The sequence below is a fragment of the Dipodomys merriami genome, unplaced genomic scaffold (assembly GCF_024711535.1).
Source record: "Dipodomys merriami isolate MVZ:Mamm:240054 unplaced genomic scaffold, mDipMer1.0.p SCAF_61, whole genome shotgun sequence".
Taxonomy (NCBI): domain Eukaryota; kingdom Metazoa; phylum Chordata; class Mammalia; order Rodentia; family Heteromyidae; genus Dipodomys; species Dipodomys merriami.
Genome location: NW_027206191.1, coordinates 688,570 through 713,320, shown reverse-complemented (window position 1 = coordinate 713,320; position 24,751 = coordinate 688,570).

Sequence of the window (24,751 nt, the reverse complement as noted above, 5' to 3'; positions counted from 1 at the left end):
CTACCTCAAAGGAAATGATGTTACAAATGGGCTACTGCCCAGGGCATGGACTGGGAAAAAACTTGCAAGGCTGTAAAGAGCCTATTGATGTCCACCAAAAACTTGATAGACATGGGCTGGGTTTTTCATAGGGGCCGCTGAGAATCAAGTTCCCATTCCCTGGAAGACGGAGGAACCGGTATGGGTAGCTCAGTGGCCTCTATCCTCCAAAAAGCTTTTAGCCGCTCATAAACTGGTAGAAGAACAAGTAGCCCTGGGCCATGTGAGAACCTCAGTTTCACCATGGAATACTCCAATATTTGTGATAAAAAAGAAGTCGGGTAAATGGCGATTACTTCATGATTTGCGTGCCATAAACGCACAAGTGCAAATTATGGGCCCTGTACAAGGAGGGTTACCTTTGCTTTCCGCCATCCCTGACCATTGGCCTATTATGGTAATAGATATAAAAGATTGTTTCTTTTCTATCCCCTTGCATTCTGCGGATTGTGAGCGTTTTGCCTTTACTGTGCCCTCTTGTAACCATGAAGAACCTGACCAAAGATATGAGTGGGTCGTACTGCCTCAGGGTATGGCCAACAGCCCCACTATGTGTCAGCTGTTTGTCGGCAGGGCTATAGCTCCTGTTAAAGAACGGCATCCTAAACTCAGGGTGGTCCATTATATGGATGACATTTTGATAGCTCATAAGGAAGAAGCTGGGTTTCAAAAGGCATATGCAGAATTGGTTTTTGCCTTAAGGGAACAGGGTCTTTATCCAGCACCAGAAAAAATACAAACAGGCAGTGTGGTGGAGTACCTGGGAGCTAAGATACATCCCAGGTCGATCATGCCCCAAAAATTGACCCTGAGAAAAGATAACTTAAAGACTTTAAATGATTTTCAAAAATTTTTGGGGGATATTAATTGGATAAGAGGGTATTTGAAATTGCCAAATTATGAATTAAAACCCTTTTTGATATGTTAAAAGGAGATATAGATTTAAACGCCCCACGAGACCTGACTGAGAGCGCCCGATTTGCTCTCAAAAGGGTGGAGGAGGCTTTAAGTGCCGCCTGTTTAAACAGGCTACAAGATGGCCAACTCTTTGATTTATGCATTCTTCCCACTGAGATCCAACCAACTGGGGTACTTTGGCAAGAGGGGCCGTTGATGTGGTTACACTCTCATGTTTCCCCCGAAAGGTGCTGGAGTATTACCCTGAGGCAGTGGTGGGCTTAGCTCTGCAAGGAGTTCAACAGAGTTTACAATTTTTTGGAATTTATCCGCACTCCATCATTGTTCCCTACAATGCCTACCAAGTTCAGACTTTATGTGCCACTATTGACAATTGGTCCATTTTGAGATGCATGTTTCCAGGAGATATTGATAATCATTTGCCCAAATACCCCCTACTGAGATTTGTAAAGGAACATCCAGTGATTTTTCCAAAGGTAACTGCCCAAAAGCCTATTGGAGGGGCTATAAATATTTTTACGGATGGTTCCAAAACGGGATGCAGGGTATACGTCGCAGGTAACCAAGACCCCGTGCAGCATCAATTTGTCCCTGGTAACCCACAGATTGTTGAGTTGATGATTGTAATTGAAGTATTTAAAGCTTTCCCCTGTGCCTTTAATTTAATATCAGATTCAGCCTATGTAATAAATGCTTTAAAGATATTGGAAGCGGTTGGTACAATAAAGGCTACCAGTTCTGTTCTAGCTCCTTTTATCTTGCTACAATCCCTTATATGGCAACCCAAGGAACCGTTTTTTCCAATGCATATTCGAGCACATACGGGCCTCCCAGGACCACTGACAAAGGGTAATGCCCTGGCTGATGCACACACTCGTGCTGAGTGGGCGCTCCATGCTTCTTCTGTTGACTTAGCAAAAGATTTTCATGCCAAATTTCATGTAAACGCCAGGACTTTACAAAGCCGCTTTTCCCTTTCTAGAGCGGATGCACGTCAAGTGGTAAAGGAGTGTCCCCGATGTATTATTTACCATAAGCCCCCTACGTTTGGAGTTAATCCACGTGGTTTAAGACCCTTACAAGTATGGCAAATGGATGTAACTCATGTACCAGAATTTGGCCGCTTAAAATATCTACATGTTTCTGTTGACACCTTTTCGGGTGTTATACTTGCCACCCCCCTGTCAGGGGAAAAGGCTACTGATGTAATATCTCACTGCCTGGAAGCGTGGGCGGCCTGGGGAATGCCAAAACAGCTAAAAACTGATAATGGTCTGGCCTATACTGGGCAGCGCTTTGTTTCCTTTTGCACTCAAATGGGTGTTACTCTGGTGCATTGACTGCCCTATAACCCTCAAGGACAAGGAATTGTGGAAAGAACTCATCGTACTATCAAGAAAATGTTAATAAAACAAAAAGGGGGAGCTGGACCCCTGATGGCTACAGCAAGACAAAGAATAGCCATGACACTTTTCACCCTAAATTTTTTGAATTTGGATAACGCTGGTCGCTCAGCGGCGGATAGGCATAACTGTTCCACTCCTTTGGCCTTAGGATCGGCTTTGTGGAAGGATGTGCTCACTGGTCTCTGGAACAGGCCTAACCCCGTGCTGGTATGGGCACGAGGATCTGTTTGTGTTTTTTCCTCAGAATCGTTCGCATCCAGTGTGGGTGCCCGAACGACTTGTGCGGCGAGTCCAAGATGAACGGAACACGGAAGAAACAAAAGATTGCGTTGCTGATCATACAGCTCCTGATGATCCAACAGGGCTAGACGGTAACGAGATGGGGGATACTGTCTGCATTCCCGAGGCCCATGCCCGTGAGACATGACGCCTCTCTTTTCCCTAGATTTTTCACTACAAATAAGACTCTTAACCTTCCCTTTTACCCAGAGGATAAACAAATAGCAGGGATAGGTGAAGCTAGAAATATTAGCTTGACGGGCACGCTATGCTTTTGCTAAAGTGATGTGACCCTTAATGGTAGTTGCATGGCTTTGACTCGTTCCCCCGCCGCTTATATTAGATATTGGTATGGGAATCCGGGATCAACTGAGGTTTGGGCAAATGCTACTGGATTTGTTAATACTGTCTTAGGCAGATATTATGAAAGCTTAAAGTTAAGTACTGACCTGTGGATTGTAAAGCAACCTAAATGGGCCCCTTTTTGCTAGCCTGACCGTATGGGGGAGGCTTGGCCTTGGACAGGTTGCCAATCACAACGCGCTGTTTGGGCTGATGAGTCTGAGCGTTTTTCATTCTCCCCTAGTGTTTTGTCCAATGCTAGTGTACAATTCTGGGCTGGAATTAATCCCTTTAATAATTGGCTGTTATGTGGTCTTAATGGAAGTTGCTTGCAGGCCGAACCTATAGTTATGCTGCAAGGAGGTCACTTTTTTATAGCAAACATGACTTGCAATTTGACTAGTACTGCCCGTACTGTGGGTGCCAATTGTCATTTTAGTAAGAATTATATGGTATTTAGCTATCAGCCTACACCCGTGTGTGTGGTTTCCCCTTTTGTGTTTTTGGTAATTAACAACACTCTGTATGCTCAGATGATGTATGTGCTTTCACTAATGAAACCTGCTATTATGCTACTTGCTGGAGTTCTCAGTATCCCTTAGCTATAGTTGCACGAATCCCACGTTGGGTGCCTGTGCCAGTAGATGCTTCTCAAGCTGTAACCTTGTTTAGGCATAAGAGAGATTTTGGCATCACTGTGGCCATTGTAACTCCTATAGCTGTGGCTGCTGCGGGTGCAACGGCTGCCGCTGTTGCCATGTCACATACTGTGCAGACGGCTCAGACTTTAAATAACTTGTCGGCTACTACAGCTAGAGCTATGGATTTAAAACAAGCGGCCAATGCACAATTAAAAGGAGGACTGATGCTGTTATATCAAAGGGTTGACCTTGTGCAGGAGCAGCTTGATATCCTGTGGCAGTTGGCTCAGCTGGGATGTGTTCAAAAATATGAAGGGCTTTGTATTACTGCTATTCAGTATTATAACTCTACCCAAGCAGCAAATTTGTCTAAACAACTGTCAAGTTATCTTTTAGGCAACTGGACGGGGAAATTCGAACAATTGATGTTGCAGCTACGATCGGTCATTGTCGCGATAAACTCTACCCGGATGGATGATGCCCTGTTACAAGATGTTTCCTCCTGGATTTTGACAGCTGTGGATCATTTGAAGGAGTGGGCGGGAATGGGCTCCCTTATTGGTATCCTGGCATTGGTGATCTTGCTGTGCCTGTGGTGCATATGCCGGATTAGGAGCTTGCAGGGCAGGAGTATGGCTGTGGTGGTCCAGGCCTTCACTGCCATTGAGGCCGGACAGTCCCCCTACGCGTGGCTTGCCACGTTACAGGAATAGCACAGGGTGCGCGGCAAATGCACTGCACTTGGGAATCACTCCCTGGTGTGAGCGCAAGAAGAGCATGTTGGGTTGCAAGTGGGTTGATGCCCAAGATCCCACCTCTGCAAAAAAGGCATCGGACAGGCCTGGTCATCACTGGAGAAGGCGCCCCTCAGGCAAAGACCAGTGCAAGGTCCTCTCATTAATGTTTTAGACAGAGGCCCAACCTCTACTCTTACCTTTGCTTAATAAAACAAAAAAAGGGGAGCTGTGGAGAGCTGCGGGAGCCGCGACCAAAGACGGCACGGCTGTAAGGAGCAGCCCCAACAGCAACATTGTAACTCCTTGGTAAGATGGCGCTGGCTCCCACTTTCCATCTTACCGGTGACCAGTGCTCTCTGTAAAAACAACTCCTTATATGGCTATGACTTGGCTCCTAGTTTGCTTCCGTGTTTGCGACCCTATCGGTATATATATGCCACGTGGCGCTTAGGGATTGTCCATCCAGGAGGCTTAAAGCCGGAGCGCGGGTGCAGGGGGCGGAGAGAAGCGGGAAGAAGCAGGCAGGAGAGAAGCAGGAGAGAAGCTTGTAACAAGGTCCTGAATAAACCGCATTAATAAGAATCCCAGGTGGCGTCTTCCTTGCTGGTCGAGGTGGTCACGACATTAACCCTACACCTAACCCTCACCTTTACTCTCACCCTCACCCTAACTCTAACACTAAACCTAACCCTAACATTCACCCTAACCCTAAAACTCACCCTAACGCTCACTCTAACACTAACGCTAACCCTAACCGTCAGCCTCAACCTAACCCTCACCCTAACCCTTATCCTCACCCTAACCCTCACACTAACCCTAACCCTCACGCTAACCCGAACCCTACCCCTCACACTAAACCTCACCCTAACCCTAACCCTAATCCTAACCTTCACCTTAATCCTAACCCTAACCCTCACCCTCACCCAAACCCGCACCCTCACTCTAATGCTCCCTCTCCCCCTAAACATCACCCTAACCATAACCATCACCCTAAACCTAACCCTAAAACTCACCCTAATCCTAAACCTTAAACTAACCCTCACCCTCACCCTTATCCTCAGAATAACCCTAACCCTAACCCTAACCTAAACAAAACCCTCACCCTCACCCTCACACTCACGCTCACCCTCACCCTCTCCCTACCCTCACACTAACCTTAACCCTCCCCGTAACCCTACCACTCACCCTAACCCTCAGCCTAAACCTAACACTAACCATAACCCTCAACCTAACCTAAACCTCGCCCCAACCCTTACCCTCAACATAACCCTAACCTTAACCCTAATCCTCACACTAACCCTAACACTAACCCTCACCCTACCGCTCTCCCTAAAACTAATTCTAACCCTCACCCTCATACTAACCCTAACCCTCACCTTATCCCTCACCCTAATCCTCACCCTAACCCTAACGCTAACCCTAACACTCACTCTCAACCTAACCGTCACCCTAACCCTTACCCTCACCCTAACCCTTACCCTAAACCTAATCCGCACACTAAACCTAACCCTAACCCTCACCCTAATGCTCACTGTAACCCTAAACCTCTCCCTCATCCTAACCCTCAACATCACCATAACCCTCACCCTAACCCTAACCATCATCCACACCCTAAAACTCACCCTCACCCGAACCCTCAGCCTGACCCTAACCCTACCCTAAACCTCACCCAACCCTAACTCTCACCCTTAAACTAATTCTAAACCTCACCCCCATACTAACCCTTACCCTCACACTAAACTTAAGCCTAACCCTAACCCTCACATTAAACCTAAATCTCACCCTAACCATTACCCTACCCCTCACTTAACCCCTCACCCTAACCCTAACCCTCAACCTCACCCTAAACCTAACTCTAACTCTCACCTTCACACTAAAACTCACCGTCACCCTAACCCTCACCCTAAACCTAACCATCACCTACACCCTAATCCTCACACTCGGCCTCACCCTAAATCTCACTTTCACCCTAAACATCATCCTAATCCTAACCCTCACCCTAAACCTAACCCTAAACCTAATCCTCACCCTAACCCTAACCGTCATCTTCAACCTCAACCTCAGCCTAACCCTCACCCTCATCCTAGCCCTCACCCTAAAACTAACCCTAACCCTCACCCTCACCCTCACCCTCATCCCCACCCTCAGCCTAACTCTAACCATAACCCTAACCTCAACCTCAATCTCACCCTCGCCCTCACCCTAACCCTATACCTAACCCTAACCCTAATGCTAAAACTAGCCCTCACCCTCCCACTAACCCGAACCCTCAGCCTAACCCTAACACTAACCCTAAACCTACCCCTACCCCTCACCCTCATCCTAAACCTCTCCCTCACACTAGCCCTCACCCTAAACTTCACCCTCACCCTCACACTAACCCTAACCCTCTCCTTCACGCTAACTCTCACTGTCACCGTAAAGCTCGCCCTTTACCTGATCCTCAACCTAACCTTCACCCTAACCCTAACCCTAACAGTAACACTAACTCTCATTCTAAAAATCAACCTAACCCTTACCCTCACCCTAAACCTAACCCTAAACCTAACACTAACCCTCACCCTAACCCTCATCCTAACCCTAAGTCCTAACCCTAACGATCACCCTCACCCTAAGCCTCACCCTAACTCATACCCTTCCACGAACCCTAACCCTAACCCTCAACCTAATCCTCATATAAAACTTAATCCTAAACCTAACCCTCACCTAACCCTTAACCCTAATACTAATCTAACCCTCACCTTAACCCTAAACCTCACACTCACCCTCAACCTCACCCTCAGCCTAACCCTAACACTAACCCTAATCCAAACCCTAACCCTCACCCTCACCCTCACCCTAACTCTAAAACTAACCCTAAACAAACCCTCACCCTAACCCTAAACCTCAACCTAAACCTAACCCTAATCCTAATCCTAACCCTCACCCTCACCCTAACCCTAACCCTAACCCTCAGCCTAACTGTCATCCTAACCCTAACCCTAACCCTAACCCTCACCCTAACCTTAACCCTAACCCTAACCCTAACCCTAACCTTAACCCTAACCCTCACCCTCACTCTCAACCTCACCATCACCCTCACCCTACCCCTCACCCTCACACTCACTCTTACCCTAAACATAACCCTAAACCTTACCCTAAACCTAACCCTCACCTTCATCGTCACCCTCACCATCATCCACAACCTAACCCTCACCCTCACCCTCAACCTAACCCTAAACCTAACCCTAAACCTCACCCTAATCTTAAATCTGACCCTCACGCTCACACTCATCCTAAGCCTTACCAAACACCTAAGACTAATCCTAAACCTAATACTCATCTTCACACTCACCCTAAACCTAAACCTGACCCTAACCCTAACCATAACCCTAACCCTCACACTCACCCTAATCCTCACCGTCACCCTAACACTCAGCCGAAACCTAAACCTCACCCACACCCTAAACCTAACCTTAACCCTAAAATTCACCCTAAAAATAATCCTAACCCTAACATACACCATCACCCTCAACCGCACCCTAAACCTCACCCTCACCCTAACCCTCACCCTAAACCTAACCCTAACCCCAATACTAACCCTAACCCTCACCCTCACCCTAACCCTAACCCTAAACCTAACCCTCACCGTCACCCTCACCCTCACCGTCAACTTAACACTCACCCTTAACCTCACCCTCACCCTGACCCTCACCTTCACCCTAAGCAGTAGTCTCACCCTAACCCTCACGTTAACCCTAAATATAACCCTCATCATAACCCTAAAACTCACCCTAACCCTCACCCTAACCCTAACCCAAACCTTTACCCTAACCCTCACCCTAACCCTCTCGCTAATCCTAACTCTAACCCTCACCATAAACCTCACCCTAACCCATAAACTCATTAAACCCTGACCCTAAACCTAACCCTAATATGCACTCTAACGCTAACCCTCACCCAAACCCTAACACTCAAGGTCACCCGAAACGTCAACCGAACTCTTACAATCACCTTAACCCTAACCCTAACCCTAATCCTATACCTATCCCTCACCCTAACCTTAACCCTAACCCTAACACTAACCATCACCCTCACCCTAATATTCACCCTCACCCTAAATAACACCCTAAACCTAACCCTCACCCTAACCCTGAACCTAACACTCACCGTAAACCTAACACTCACCGTAAACCTCACCCTTACCCTAACACTAAACCTAACACTCACCCTCACCCTCAACCTAACCCTCACCCTCATCCTTATCCTAACACTAACCCTAACCATAACTCTAATGCTAACCCTCACACTAACCCTAAACCTGACCCTAACTGTAATCCTAACCCTCACCTTAAGCCACACCCTAACACTAATCCTAACACTAAACCTCACCCTAACACTAACCATAAACCTAATGCGCACCCTCACCCTAACCCTCATCATCACCATAACACTCAGCCGAAATCTAACCCTCAGCCACAACCTAAACCTCACCCTCACCCTCAGCCTAAACCTAACCCTAACCCTCACCCTAACCCTCACAATAACCCTAAATCTAACCCAAACCCTAACCCTCAATTTAACCCTCACCCTAAACCTAATGCTAACCCTAAACCTTACCCTCACCCTAACTCTCACCCTAACCCTTATCCTCACCCTAACCCTCACGCTGACCCTTACACTCAACCTAACCCTAACCCTAACCCTAACCCTCAAACTAATCCTAACCCTCACCCTAACCCTAACCCTAACCTCACCTAAACCTCACCCTAACCTTAACCCTAACCCTAATTCTCGCCCTAAATCTAACCCTCACCCACACAGTTAACCTAATCCTCACCGACACCCTAAACCTCTCCCTAAACCTAACCCTCACCCACACCCTATTGCTCAACCTCACCCTAACTAACGCTCACCCTAACACTCACCCTCACCCTAAACCTCACCCTAACCCCAACTCTCACCAAAACGGTAACCCTAACACTCACCCCAACCCTAACACTCACCCTCAACCTAATCCTCACCCTGACAAAAACCATAACCCTTACCTAACAGAAAGCCATACCCTCACTCTCACCCTCAACCTGACCCTAGCCCTCAGCCTAACCCAACCCTAATCCTAAACCTACCCCTCACCCCCACCATCACACTAACCAAAACGCTAACACTACCCTCCCCTCACCCTAACCCTAACCCTAAACCATACAATAACCCTAACCCTAACCATAAAACTCAAATTAAACCACACCTTCACACTAAACAACACCCTAACCCCAAAACTCACCATAAAACTTACCCTAACCCTCAACCTCAACCTAACCCTCAACCTAAACCTCACCCTCACCCTAATCCTCATCATAACCCTAACCCTAAACCTTACCTAACAGAAACACTCACCCTCACACTCACCCTCACCCTAACCAACACCCTCACCCTAGCCTTCATCCTAACCTTAACCCTCACCCTAACCCTAACACTAACCCTCACCCTCACCCTAATCCTAAACCTAACCCTAACCCTCACCCTAACCCTCACTCTAACCCTAACCATAAACCTAACCCTCACCCTGAATCTCATCCTAACCCTAACCCTCACCTTAAACCTAACCCTTACCCACACAATAACCCTAACCCTCAAACTCTCCCTAACCCTCACCCTAACCCTTATACTCACAGTAACCCTAACCCTAACCCTAACACTTACCCTTATCCTCACCCTAACCCTATGCCAAACCCTAATCCTAACACTGAACCTCACCCTCACTCTCACCCTAACTCTAATCTTAACCCTCACTCTCACCCTAATTCTATCCCTAACCCTAATCCAATTTCTCACCCTCAGTCTGACCCACACCCTAACTCTAAACCTAACCCTAACCCTTACCCTCACCCTCACTCTCACCCATACCCTAAACCTCACCTTAACCCGCACCTAACCCTAACACTCACCCCAACCCTAATGCTAACCGTAACCCTCACCCTCAACCTAAACCTCACCCTATCAGTTAAACTCACCCTAACCCTAAATCTAAACCTAACCCTAATCCTCTCCCTAACCCTAACTCTCAGCCAAAACCCAAAACTAAACCTCACCCGAAATCTCACTCTCACCCTTACACTCACCCTAACCCTTATCCTAACCCTAATACTAAACCTAACCCTCTCCCTAACCCTATCCCTAACCATCACCCTCACACTAACCCTCACCATCACCCTAAATATCACCCTAATCCTAAACCTCACCCTAACCCTAACACTAACACTAACACTAACCTCACCCTAACACTAACCCTCAGCGCAACTCTCTCCATAACGGTAACGCTAAATCTAACCCTAAACCTCACCATCAACCTAACACTCAGCCGAAACCTAACCCTCACCCACACTCTAACCCTCACCCTCACTGAACACTCACACTCACCCGAACCCTCAACCTCACCCTAACCCTAAACCTAACACTCACCCTAACCTTAATCCTAACCCTAAACCTAACCCTAACACTCACCCAAAACCTAACCCTAACCCTAATCCTAACACTGAACCTCACCCTCACTCTCACCCTAACTCTAATCCTAACCCTAAACCTCACCCTCACCCTAACTCTATCCATATCCCTAATCCAAATTCTAACCCTACACTCACCCTCACCCTAACTCTAACCCTAACCCTAACCCTAACTTTCACCCTCACGCTCACCGTAACCCTAACTGTCACCCTAAACCTAACCCTAACCCTAAGCCTCACCCTCACCCTAAAACTAAGCATAACCCTCAACCTCAGAGTAAATCTCACCCTATCCCTTAAATTCACCCTAACCCTAACCCTAACCCTAATCCTCACCCTAACCCTAACTCTCACCCACAACCTAAAACTCAACCTCAACTGAAACATCACCCTAACCCTAACACTCACCCTAACCCTAACCCTCAACGTAACCCTCACCCTAAACCTAACGCTAACCTTAACCCTAACCCTCAACAACCCCTTAACACTCAGCCGAAACCTAACCCTCACCCAGACTCTAAACCTCATCCTCACCTGAACACTCACACTCACCTGAACCATCAACCTCACCTCATCCTAACCCTAACACTGAGCCTAACCCTAACCCTAACCCTAACACTCACCCTAACCCTAACCCTAACCCTAACCCTCACCCTCACCCTAACACTCTCTGTCACCCTAACACTGCTCTGTAACCTAATCCTCACCCACAATTTAACCTTCACTATCTCCAGAACACTCACACTCACCCGAACCCTCACCTTCACCCTAACCCTAATCCTCACCCTAAACATAACCCTAACCCTTACCCTCAACCTCGCGCTCACCCTCACCCTAACCCTAACCCTCAACCTAATCCTAACCCTCAACCTAACCCTCACCCTCACCTTAATCCTCAACCTAACACTAACCCTAACACTTACCTTATCAAAACCCTCACCCTCACCATTACTTTAGCCCTCAACCTAACCCTAACCCTAACCCTCATCCTCACCTTCAACCTAACCCTAAACCTAACCCTCACTCAGCCTTACCTTCAACCTAACCCTAACCCTAAACCCAAACCTCACCCTAACCCTAACGATAACCCTATCCCTAATCGGAAGCCTAATCCTCACCCTCACCCTAACTCTAAACGTAAACCTAACCCTCACGCTAACCCTCACCCTAAACCTAACGTTATGCCTAACCCTCCCCCTCCCCCTCCCCCTCCGCCTAACCCTCATCTTCAACCTAACCCTAACACTACCCCTCACACTAACCCTCATCCTAACCCTCACCCTCACCCTAGACCTCACCCTAACCTTAACCCCCACCCTTACCCTAACACTAACACTCACCCACAACCTAAACCTAACCCTAACCCTTACCCTCACCCTAACCCTCACCATAACCCTAACCCTCACCCTAACCATCACTCTAACCCTCATCCTATCCCTAATCCTCAACCTAACCCTCACCCTCACCCTAATACTCACCATAACCTTAAATCTAACCCTTACCTAAATGAAACCCTCACACTCACCCTCACCCTAACCCTCATCCTCACCATAGCCCTCACCCTAACCTTAATCCTCAAACTAACATTAACCCTCACCCGAAATCAATCACTGAACCTCACCCTCTCCTTAACCATAAACCTAACCATCACCCTAACACTAACACTAACCCACACCCTAATGAAAATCCTCACCCTAACCCTCACCCTAACACTTATCCTCACAGTTAACCTAACCTTAACCCTCACACTAACCCTAATCCTCTACTTATCCCTAACTCTAACCCTAAGCCTCACCCTAACCCTCACTCTCACCCTAACCCTAATGCTAACACTAACACTCAACTTCAGCCTAACCCTTACTCTCACCATCAACCTAACCCTAACCCTAACCCTAAACGTCACCCTAACCCTAACCCTAACCCTATCCCTAAACTGAACCCTAACCCTCATTCTCACTCTAACTCAAAACCTAAAACTAACCCTCGTGCTAACCCTCACCCTAACCCTAAAGTTATCCCTAACCCTCACCCTCACCCTCACCCTCACCCTCTCCCTAACACCCTCAACCTAGCCCGCACCTAACCATAACCCTAACCCAAAACCTCCCCCTCCACCTGCCCCTCACCCTCAGCCTAACCCTAACCCTATTCCTAAACCTACACCTCTCCCCCACCATCACCCTATCCCTAACCCTCACCCGAACCTTCACCCTAAACCTAATCCTCAACCTAACCAGCAACCTCACCCAAATCCACACCATAACCTTAACCCTAACCCTTACGTAACTGAAACCCTCACACTCACCCTCACCCTAACCCACCCCCTAACACTTATCCTCACACTAAACCGAACCCTAACCCTCACACTAACCTTAATCCTCACCCTATCAAACACTACCCTAAACCTCACCCTAACCCTCACACTCACCCTAACACTAATGCTAACCCTAACACTCAAACTCACCCTAACCCTCACCCTAACCCTTACCATCACCCTAACCCTAAACCTAACCCTCCACCTCACCCTAACCCTAAACCTCACCATCACGCAAAACCTAAACCTAACCCTAACCCTCACACTAACCTTCACCCTAACACAAACGCTAACCTAAAACCTCAACCTCACAATAAACCACACCCTAATACTTACCCTCACCATAAGCCTAACCCTAACACTAATCCTCACCCTAAAACTAACCCTCAACCACAACCTAGAATTCACCCTCACCCGAATACTTACCCTCACTCTAACACTCACCTTACTATATACAAAATCCTAAACCTAACACTCAACATTACCCTCAACCGCACCCTAACACTAACCATAACCCTAACCCTCACCCTCATCCTCACCCTAACCCTCACCTCACCTCACCCTAAACATCACCCTTACCCTAACCCTCACCCTAACCCTCACCCTAACCCTAACGATAAACCTAACCCTCAGCCTCACCCTAACCCTCACCCTAAACTTTAACCTCACACTAACCCTAACTCTAACCCAAACCCTCACACTAACTCTAACCCTAAACCTAACCCAAACTCTACCACTCACCCTAACCCTCACCTTAACCCTAACTCTAAACCTAACCCTAACCCTAACCCTCACCATAGCCCTCAACATAATACTAACCCTCAACCAAACCCTAACCATAACCCTCACCCTCAACTTCAACCTAACCCTAACCCTAACCCTAAACCTCACCCTAACCCTCACCCAAAACCTAACCCTAAGCCACACCCTAAACCTCACCCTCACCCTCACACTCACCCTCACCCGAACCCTCACCAGAACTCTAACACTCAGCCTCACCCTAAACATCAACCTAACAATAACCCTCACTCTAACCCTAACACTAACCCTCACCCTAACCCTAACCCTCAACCTAACCCTTACCCTCACCCTAGCCCTCACCATAACTCTAAACCTAACCCTAACCCTAAATCTAACCCTCAACCTCTGCCTCCCCCTCAGCCTAACCATAACCCTAATCCTAAATCTACCCCTCACCCCAACCATCACCCTAAACTTAACCCTAACCCTAATGCCCACCCTCACCCTCACCCTCACCCTAACCCTAATCCTAACAATAACCATAACCCTAAATCTAACCTTAATCCTAACCCTAACCCTTACCTTAACCATAACCCTAACCCTATAACTCACCGTAACTCTAATCCTAACCCTAACCCTCACACTAACACTAACCCTCACTCTAACCCTCACCCTAACCCTCAACCTACACCTAACCCTAAACCTAACAATCAACCTAAACCTAACCATAACTCTCACCCTCAAGCTAAACTTCACCCTAACCCTAACACTCACCCTAACTCTCACCCTAACCCTAACGCTCACCCCAAACATAACGCTAACCCTAACCCTCAACCTAACCCTCACCGTAACTCTTATCCTCACACTAACCCTAATCCTAAATCTAACACTTATCCTCACACTAAGGCTAATCCTAAACTTATCCCTAACCCTAACACTAACCCTAAGCCTCACCTAACCCTAAACCTACCACTCACACTAACCCTAATCCTAACCCTAAAATTAATCCTAACCCTCAACCTAACACTAACCCTCAGCCTAATCCTCACCATTACCCAAACCCTAAACCTTACCCAACGGAAACACTCACCCTTAGCCTCCCCCTAATCCTCACACTCACCCTAGTCCTCACCTTAACTTTAAACCTCACCCTAATCCTAACACTATCCCTCACCACATCCCTAAACCTAACCCTGACCCTAACCCTCACCCAAACCCTAACCCTAAGCCTAACCCTGAACCTAAACCTAACCCTAACCCTCAACCTCCACCTAACCCTCATCCTAACCCTAACCCTCACCATAACCCTAATGCTAACCGTAAACCTAACGCTAACCCTAACCATCACCCTCAAACTAACCCTCACCCTAGCCCTTATCCTCACCCTAACCGTAAACCTAACCCTAAACCTAACCCTCACAATAACCCTAAACCTCACCCTAAACCTAACCCTACCTCTCACACTAACCCTCACCCTAACCCTCACCCTAACTCTAACCCTCAGGCTAAGCCTCACTCTCACCATAATCCTCACCATAACCCTAACCCTAATCCTTACCTAACGGAAACCCTCACCCTCACCCTAACCCTCACACTCAACCTCACCCTCACCCGAAAACTAACCCTCGTCCTCATCCTCACTATCTCCCTAACTCTAACCCTAAATCTAACCCACAACCTCACCCTCACCCTAACATTCATCCTCACTATAAATACACCCTAACTCTAACCCTCACCCTAACCTGAATCCTCACCCTAAACCTAACACTCAACCTCACCCTAAACATCACCCTAATCCTAACCCTCTCCCTAAACCTTACCCTAACCCTCAACCTTACACTAACCCTCAACCTAACCCTCACCCTCATCCTAATCCTGACCATAACCCTAACCCTAAAACTTACCTAACTGAAACCCTCACCCTCACCCTCACCATAACCCTCACCATCACCCTAGGCCACACCCTAAACTTAACCCTCACCCTAACCCTAACACTAACCCTCATCCTCACACTAAACCTAACCCTAACCCTAAAACTCACACTAACCCTCACCCTAACCCTAACCATAACCCTAACCCTAACCCTCACCCTAACCCTCACCATAACCCTTACCTCACCATAAACCTCACCATTATGCTAATCCTCACCATAACCCTAACCTTAACCCTTACCTAACCAAAACCCTCACACTCACCCTCACCCGAACCCTCACCCTCCCCTGAGCCCTCAAACTAACCTTAACCCTCACCCTAAACTTAACCCTCACCCAAACCCTAACTGTATTGCTCACCCTCACCCGTATCCGAACCCTAACCCTCTCCCTCACCCTCACTCTCACCTTAACCCTAAACCTAAACCTAAACCTAAACCTAACCCTCAACCTCACCCTCAGCCTAACACTCACCCTCACAATAAACACACCCTAACCCTCACCTCACCCTAACCCAAATGATAACCCTAACCCTCAACCTCACCCTAACCCTCACCCTAATACTTACACTCACCCTAACCCTAACCTTAACCCTCACCCTAACCCTAACTCTAACCCTCACACCAACACTCACCTTTACCCTAACGCTAACTCTAAACCTCAGCCTCACCCTAAACCTCACCCTAAGACTTACCCTCACCATAACCCTAACCCTAACCCTAATCCTCACCCTAACACTAACCCTAACCCTCACCCTCACCCTCACTCTCACCCTAAACCTAAACCTAACCCTAAACCTAACCCTCATCCTCACCTTCACACTAACACTCACCCTCACCATAAACATCACAAGAAACCTAATACTCAACCTAAATATAACCCTAAACCTCACCCTAACCCTAACCCTCACCCTACCGCTCACCATAACACTAAGGCTAACCCTAACCCCCACACTCACCATAACCCTCACGCTAACCCTTATCCTCACAGTAACCCTCCCCCTAACCCTCACACTAACCCTAAACCTCACCCTATCCCTAATCCTAACACTAACGCTAACCCTAACCCTCACCCTCACCCTAATCCTCAACCTAACCCTCATCCTCACACTAACCCTAACCCTAACCCTAACCCTCACACCAACACTAATCCTCACCCTATCCCTAATTCTAACCCTAATCCTTTCCCTCACCTTAAACCTCACCCTCACCCTAAACATCACGCTAAACCTAACCCTCACCTTATGCCTATCCCTAACCCTCACCCTAACCCTAACGCTCAATTTAACACTCACACTCAACCTAATCCGCACCCTAACCTAAACATAACCCTTACATAACCGAAACCTTCACCTCACCCTCACCCTTACCCTAACCCAATCCCTAACCCAAACCCTCAAACTAACAGTAACCCTAATCCTCACCCTCACCCTCACCCTAACCCTAACCCTAATCCTAACACTCACCCTAACACTAACCCTAATGCTAAACCTAACCCTTACCCTCACCCTAACCCACAGCCTAATCCTTACCCTAATCCTAACTCTAAACCTAACCCTAATCCTCACACTAAACCTAACCCTCACCCTAACCCTTACCCTACCCCTCAGCCTAACCCTCACCCTAACTCTAACCCTAACCCTAATCCTAAACCTATCCCTAAACCTCACCCTAACCCTCACCCTGACCCTAACCCTAATGGTAACCCTAACCCTCACCAGCACTCTAACCCTCACCCTAATCCTTACCCTCACCCTAACCCTAACCCTAACCCTCACAGTCACCCTAACCCTCACTCTAACCCTAACTCACACACTAACCTTCAACCTCACCCTAACCGTAACACTTACCTACCCGAAATCCTCACCCTCACCCATACACTAGCCCTCACCCTAACCCAAACCCTAAACGTAAACTTCACCCTCAGCCTCACACTCACCCTGTCCCTCAGCCTAACCCTAAACGTAAACCTAATCCTAACCCTAACCCTCAACCTCACCCTCACACTAACCACTGAAAGACCCCAAACTCCTGGGATACTTTCTTCAACGGGAGGGCGCCCCAGAAACTCAGACTCCAGGCCGGGAGATGCAATAAGCAAGAGGAGTTTATTTGACGTTTGTGCAAACGGACTCTCTGTCCCGTGCAGACAGGGAGCCCCGAGCAGCGGTTACAAGCCTTTTTTTAAAGGCAAAAACCACAAGATTAATGCATAACACAAAGCATCCCATGATTGGTCCATTTAAAGGTCATCATATACACCAACAATCACTTTGCCACGCGGGAAATTTTGTAACACTCTTTGTAAAATGAATGGCAAATGGTTGGTTTAAGGGGGGTTTACATGGTTACAGGCCTATGATTGGTTGACATTTGGCTTAGCTTGTAGTCTTGCCAGGTGGTCGTTATCTCAAGGTACTGTCTGGGGAATTTCTAAATGGGAACTGAGGAACACGTACTGTCTGTTCTTTATCTACAACCACTGACCTTGTCCTGGGGCTGACACCTGGGCTCTGAGACTTTACCCAATTCCTTGTTTCCTGGGGGACTGGGTGGTTGGTGTTAGCTCAAGCAAGCAAGTTTACAGAAGCAGAGTCAGAAGTTAGTAAATTGTAAAATGGACGCAGCCCTAATTTTTCATTCCCCACTTCTTCTCAGGAGTAATTTTAACCTTAAAATTTAGGGTGTCTCTACATTATCTTTTGGGGTGTCAGTTGTTCTCAGTGCTTGGTATTGAGACCTCAGAACTAATAGATGGTCTGCGCTGATTTTTTTCTTTTAGAAAAGACATCAGTCTGTTGAGTATACAAGGTCCGATTGTAACAAAAGTAAGAGTACCAGAGCCCCTTACATTTTTTTTACCAGTCCTCCCTCCGTGTATCACAGTTCACTTAATTTTATACCAGTTGTACTTGTAAGCTCCAATTTTAAGACATACTCATACCATTTGCGACATACTCATACCATTTGCGACATACTCATACCCTTTGCTACATACTTAAACTTTCTGAGGTTTGTCTTCTTTCCCTTTTCCAAACAATTAAAGACAATCCTTACTTTTTGAATCCTTTCTTATCTAAAGGGGATACCAATTTTTCCCCAATTCCCTTCCCAAGGCTTTCTTTACTACCCCCCTCTCCTTTATAATTCCTTTTCCAAGGCTTTCTTTACTACACCCCTCTCTTTACAATTTTCATTGATAACACACTCAGGTTATTACCATACCAGAGCCAAACAAGGCTGTGACCATAGAGTGGATTTTCAGTCACTATGCACTGAAGTGACTAAGACAAGCAAGCCAGTGATATCCTTGTCCTCAATATCCACTGTGGGAAGAGAGGGTTTCTGGATATCACCCAAAAGAATGTCCCACAAGATCTTAGATTTAGCAGCAGTCAACCAGGAAGCAGACTCAGGTGATGGAATCAGGCAGGAGTTTCTCCAGCTGGCTGTCAGGCCGTCTTTGAACTTTACCCATTAGGGTATGCAGCAGCAGCAGCAGCAGCAGCCGCAGCAGCAGCAGCAGCCGCAGCAGCAGCAGCAGGATCTCTCAGTGCCTCCAAGGGACTGTCACACCTCATGCTCGGCTGTAAATTCCTACACAGACTGGTTAAAAATACATTGCATAGGCTTGGCAGGCTTTGATCCTGCTGATTTTTAAGATCTTTAAACAATAGTCCAGGACAATTTACCAAAATCACAACTTTTTTACTAACGAGATATTTTTGTAAATAGACACAGTAGGCTCAGAAGGCTTAGTCTTGTAGCCATCTCTGACAGATGAAGTCTTTACACCTTGTACACTGACAACTGTTAACACTATTTTTTATGCCTTTTTTTAAAATTATTTTATCTATTTTGCCTCATTTCTCCAAAACTGACTCTGGACCCTTGATCTTAAAATGGGGGTAGAAGGGTGAAGGTCCATCTTCTGTAACTTGTTGATCTTACCTAGCCAGGAACCTATAACCTTAGCCTATTTTATAAAGAGGCCATCAGGGTTAGATGTCATTTAGAACAATATTTAACTTTTGACAACTGCACAGACCTTTTTTCCGTCTACAGCAGTGTAGCTTGTTTAGCACTCTGGTTTGCAAAAGCATCTTTCTAGATGGCTTAGGAATGTGATCTCTAATGATCCCAAACAATGCCTAAGTTACCTTTGCAGGCCTTTAGACAGATATCAAATAGAAACACACTCTCAGGTTTACAAACTTTTCCCTGAGCAGATGAACTTCATGTAACTAGTGTCAGCTCAATTAGAGCTTTTGGCACATAAAGGGGTTGAGATTTAAACTATCCCCCACATTTTATAACATTGGCTTTTACTATCACAGAGGACTGGCAAGTTCCTGTCCCTTACAAGGTAGATAGTCATGGACATTTGGCATGCTTATAAACTCTTTTTATGACCTCCCGGCTCTGACCAGTTTTGAAGTGCCATGCACAAATGACTCTAGGATCTGACATTTCTGCCATCCAAGCAGTGGCTTACTGCCTCTGGATGCTCCTCCATTGCTTTTGTCCCAGGAGTCTCTTCTTCACATTGGGAAAAATGCCTCATTGGCATTTCCCTTTAGCTGGTCGCTGGACTTGAACTCGTGACCTGAGCACTGTCCCTCAGCTCTACAGCTCAAGGCTAGCACTCTGCCACTTTGAGTCCCAGAATCAGGGCTTGAATGCTGTCCCCTAACTCTTCAGTCCAGGGCTAGTACTCTGCCACTGTGAGCCTCGAGCTAGGGGCTTGAGTACTGTCCCCTGACTCTTAAGTCCAGGGCTAGTACTCTGCTGGCTGAATAGAGGTGACAGTCTCACAGGAACCTTTTTGTGCCCGGGCTGGCTTTGAACCAGTTTGCAGATCAGTGAGTCTTATAAAAGGCCATTTTACTCCAATTAAAAGCAACAAGGTGGTCAACATAGAAGTAGCTTTTAAGCATGCTCTTACCTGAAACTTATTAAGAGTCAAAGTTACATCTGACAAACTTGTAAGAATCCTCTGTGCTTTGCTCTGGGCTTGCTGGAAACTTAAAAAAAAAAACATCCTGCCGGGCGCTGGTGGCTCATGCCTGTAATCCTAGCTAATCAGGAGGCTGAGATCTGAGGATCGCGGTTCAAAGCCAGCCCGGGCAGGAGAGACCTTGAGACTCCTATCTCCAATAAACCACCAAAAAACCGGAACTGGGGCTGTAGCTCAAGTGGTAGAGCACTCGCCTTGAGCTGAAGAGCTGAGGGACAGTGCCCAGGCCCAGAGTTCAAGCCCCACGGCCGACCAAAAAAAAAAAACAACCTATAAGAGCAAACTGGAATCGCAATTATTTTGGTAATCCTAATTTTTTCCTTTGTGTACATTAAGGCCAATGTTAAGAACAATTTTACATTTAAACTTTATATCCAAACATCCATTCCTAATTTTTTTTAAGCCTCTTATTTGCATTTTGAAAAAACCCATTGAAATCTTGAGGCCAAGTGTCACTCATTGCCTCTTAGTTGCTTGTTTTAAAACAGACACACAATAAGATTTTTAAACTCAAATGACAATTTTTCCTTAATGCGAAAATAACAATCATCATAACTGAACCAAAAAGCTAGACTTCGTGTCTTTATGGCTTTTAAAAACATCCTAATTGTAAAACATTAAAAGCAAGTCACATTATATAAATAACTTTTTAACCCTTTTTTTAAGGCCTTTCTAATTATAATGTTAACACATCCAAGGGGAAGTTTTAGCAATACTAATCAGATCATCACATCACTCATTTTAACCATCATGTTTTTAGAGTCTATCTGCAGGGAAAAGAAAGAACAAAGATGGGCCACTCAGCCCCTTCTATGGAATGGGTACGCACCCAATCCGACTCTTTAGGGTTAGATGAACTGCGTTTATGCCAGCTTGCCCTCTTTCACCATGCATGGACTCTTCCCAGGACCTGTCCCACCATGCTTGACTAGCTGAACTGCACTTCTGCTTGTTCACCCCTTATCCCTAAAGATAGGTCTTCTGTTGGCTTCTAAGTTTTTCCCCGTCTCTTTTCTTGGTTCTTGAATGAAATACACTGTTTTTAGACAGACAGAACAGGTAACATCTTTGACAGTGTTAAACTAACCTTTACATTTAAATTTTTAATATTTATCCCAAATTTTAGCCAAGGGAACCAGATCCCAAATAGCCAATGCATTTTGTTAAGCCAGATAACTTGATTACAGTATAAACAGTCTTATGCATTTAAAATATTAGTTTTTTAAAATACCAGATTTTCTAATTTGCAAGTTAAAAAAACCTTTAAAAAGCCATTTAAAACAATGTGAAGATTTTTTTAGAATTTTTGGTAATGTCCAAACCTCATAACCTTTTGAATTTTAAATTTAAACTCATCCAATTGTTACAGCATGCTGACAATTCTTATCTTTGAACACGTTCACAGACACACACAAAACACTCACACAGATAGACAAGAGCACTTTACAAATTGTTACATTGTCAGGACTAGCTGAAAAAGTCCAAACTAGACAGACAACCTTCTACACCCTCCCTGCTGGCAGCCTCCACGAGGAGTAAATGCAGCGTGAGGCTTGAAGGGAACCAAACTAGCCCAGTAACCTTCCATGCCTCAGGGGGGGGGGCATAGCAGGTCTGTGACCAAGCCCCGCTGGAACTTTTATTTCCCCAGAGATGTTCAAATAAATAACAAAAACACAGATAAACACAAAAACCAAGGATCCACATTTAAAATTGGTACCAATTCTAAAACAGAACTAGACAAGAACTGAAGGCTGAGTTGGGGACTAATGGGCCCCAGGTAATTCCTACCGGAACTCTGTGCTGTTCTCACTCAGCAAGCTGAATCCAGAGTCTGCTGGGTGAGCCTGCCACACTCACCCAGAACTTCCCTACCCCAGAAAACATAAAACAAACATACACACTAAAGTAAACAAGACAAATAAGTGGCCACAAAGACAAAATCAGGTCTCAGTGAATGGGGCGACATCTCACCACCATTCACTTACCAGGGGACTCAACACCCCTACTCACCTCCGGAGGATTTTTCTCTTAGATTCCTGCAGACGTTGACCCAGGGGCCTTCCAAGGCGGAGGAGAATTGCCAGTCATCTTGGGGCAAGGGAAAGAAGTCCCTAGCGGCCATCCCCTCAGACTGACAGGTTCTCCCCCACGTTTAGACCCCCCCCGAGCCAAGGCCCAAGGCTGATATCTAACTGAGGCCACTCGCAGGTGGTCAGTGGCAGATTCATAATTGACAAACAAGCAAGTTACAAAAGCAGAACCAGCAGTTTTTGTTTTTAAACGATCTAGGACAAGGTCTCAGGTGTCCTAGGAGTGGACTCGCTTGTTGACACATTTCCTTGAAAGTCACAAAACAAACACCAAAGACAATTAACGTCAGACAGACACAGACAAGACTAGACAAACGCCGAGCGGTCCCCGAGTGAGCACAAATCAGGAGAGAAACTTCAGAAGGGAGAGGCCGGCCGTGCCTTAACTCCCCCGAACACAGAGACACTCGGATCTCGTCCCCCTCCACGTGACCCTGGAGTAGGACTCCAGGGCAGGACTAGGGTAGTGGGCACGTCTGCTTTTCCCTCTAGTCCACCACAAATTCACGCACCCTGGGGTAGAAGCCCAGGGCGGGACCAGGGTAGTGGGCACGTCTGCTTTTTCCTCTGGTCCACCACACATGTCCTGTACAGGCACTTTTGGATCCCCAAAACATGAAATGAACACGACAAACACGAAAGACAAGAGCTCTATCTTACCTCCTGCCGGTCCTGGAATCTGGGGTTTGGGGGAGCCTGGTTCCCGGCCAACGCACCAAATGAAAGACCCCAGACTCCTGGGATACTTTCGTCAACGGGAGGGCGCCCCAGAAACTCAGACTCCAGGCCGGGAGATGCAATAAGCAAGAGGAGTTTATTTGACGTTTGTGCAAACGGACTCTCTGTCCCGTGCAGACAGGGAGCCCCGAGCAGCAGTTACAAGCCTTCTTTTAAAGGCAAAAACCACAAGATTAATGCATAACACAAAGCATCCCATGATTGGTCCATTTAAAGGTCATCATATACGCCAACACTCACTTTGCCACGCGGGAAATTTTGTAACACTCTTTGTAAAATGAATGGCCCATGGTTGGTTTATGGGGGGTTTACATGGTTACAAGCCTATGATTGGTTGACATTTGGCTTAGCTTGTAGTCTTGCCAGGTGGTCGTTATCTCAAGGTTCTGTCTGGGGAATTTCTAAATGGGAACTGAGGAACACGTACTGTCTGTTCTTTATCTACGACCACTGACCTTGTCCTGGGGCCGACACCTGGGCTCTGAGACTTTACCCAATTCCTTATTTCCAGGGGGGTGGGGGTTGGTGTTAGCTCAAGCAAACAAGTTTACAGAAGCAGAGTCAGAAGTTAGTAAATTGTAAAATGGATGCAGCCCTATTTTTTCTAATTCTTCACCATAAACTTAACCCTAAGCCTAACTCTCATCCTTACCCACACCCTCACCCTAACCCTAACACTAACCCTCACCCTACACTCACCCACACCCTAAACCTAAAATTAACCCTCACCCTCGCCCATAACCTCACCCTCACCCTAACCCTAACCCTAACTCTAAACCTCACCCTAACCCTAACCCTTACCCTAATCCTAAACCTAACCCTAACACTCACCCTAAACCAAACCCTAACCCTCACCCTAACCCTAACCCTTATGCTAACCCTAGCAATAACCCTAACCATCACCCTAACCCTAACTCTAACCCTCATTCTCACACTCACCCTATCCCTAAACCTTACCCTAACACTCACCCTAACCCTAATCCTTACCTTAACACTAACCAAAAACCTTACCCTCACCCTAACACTAACCCTAACCCTAACACTCACCCTAACCCTCACCCTAAACCTAACGCT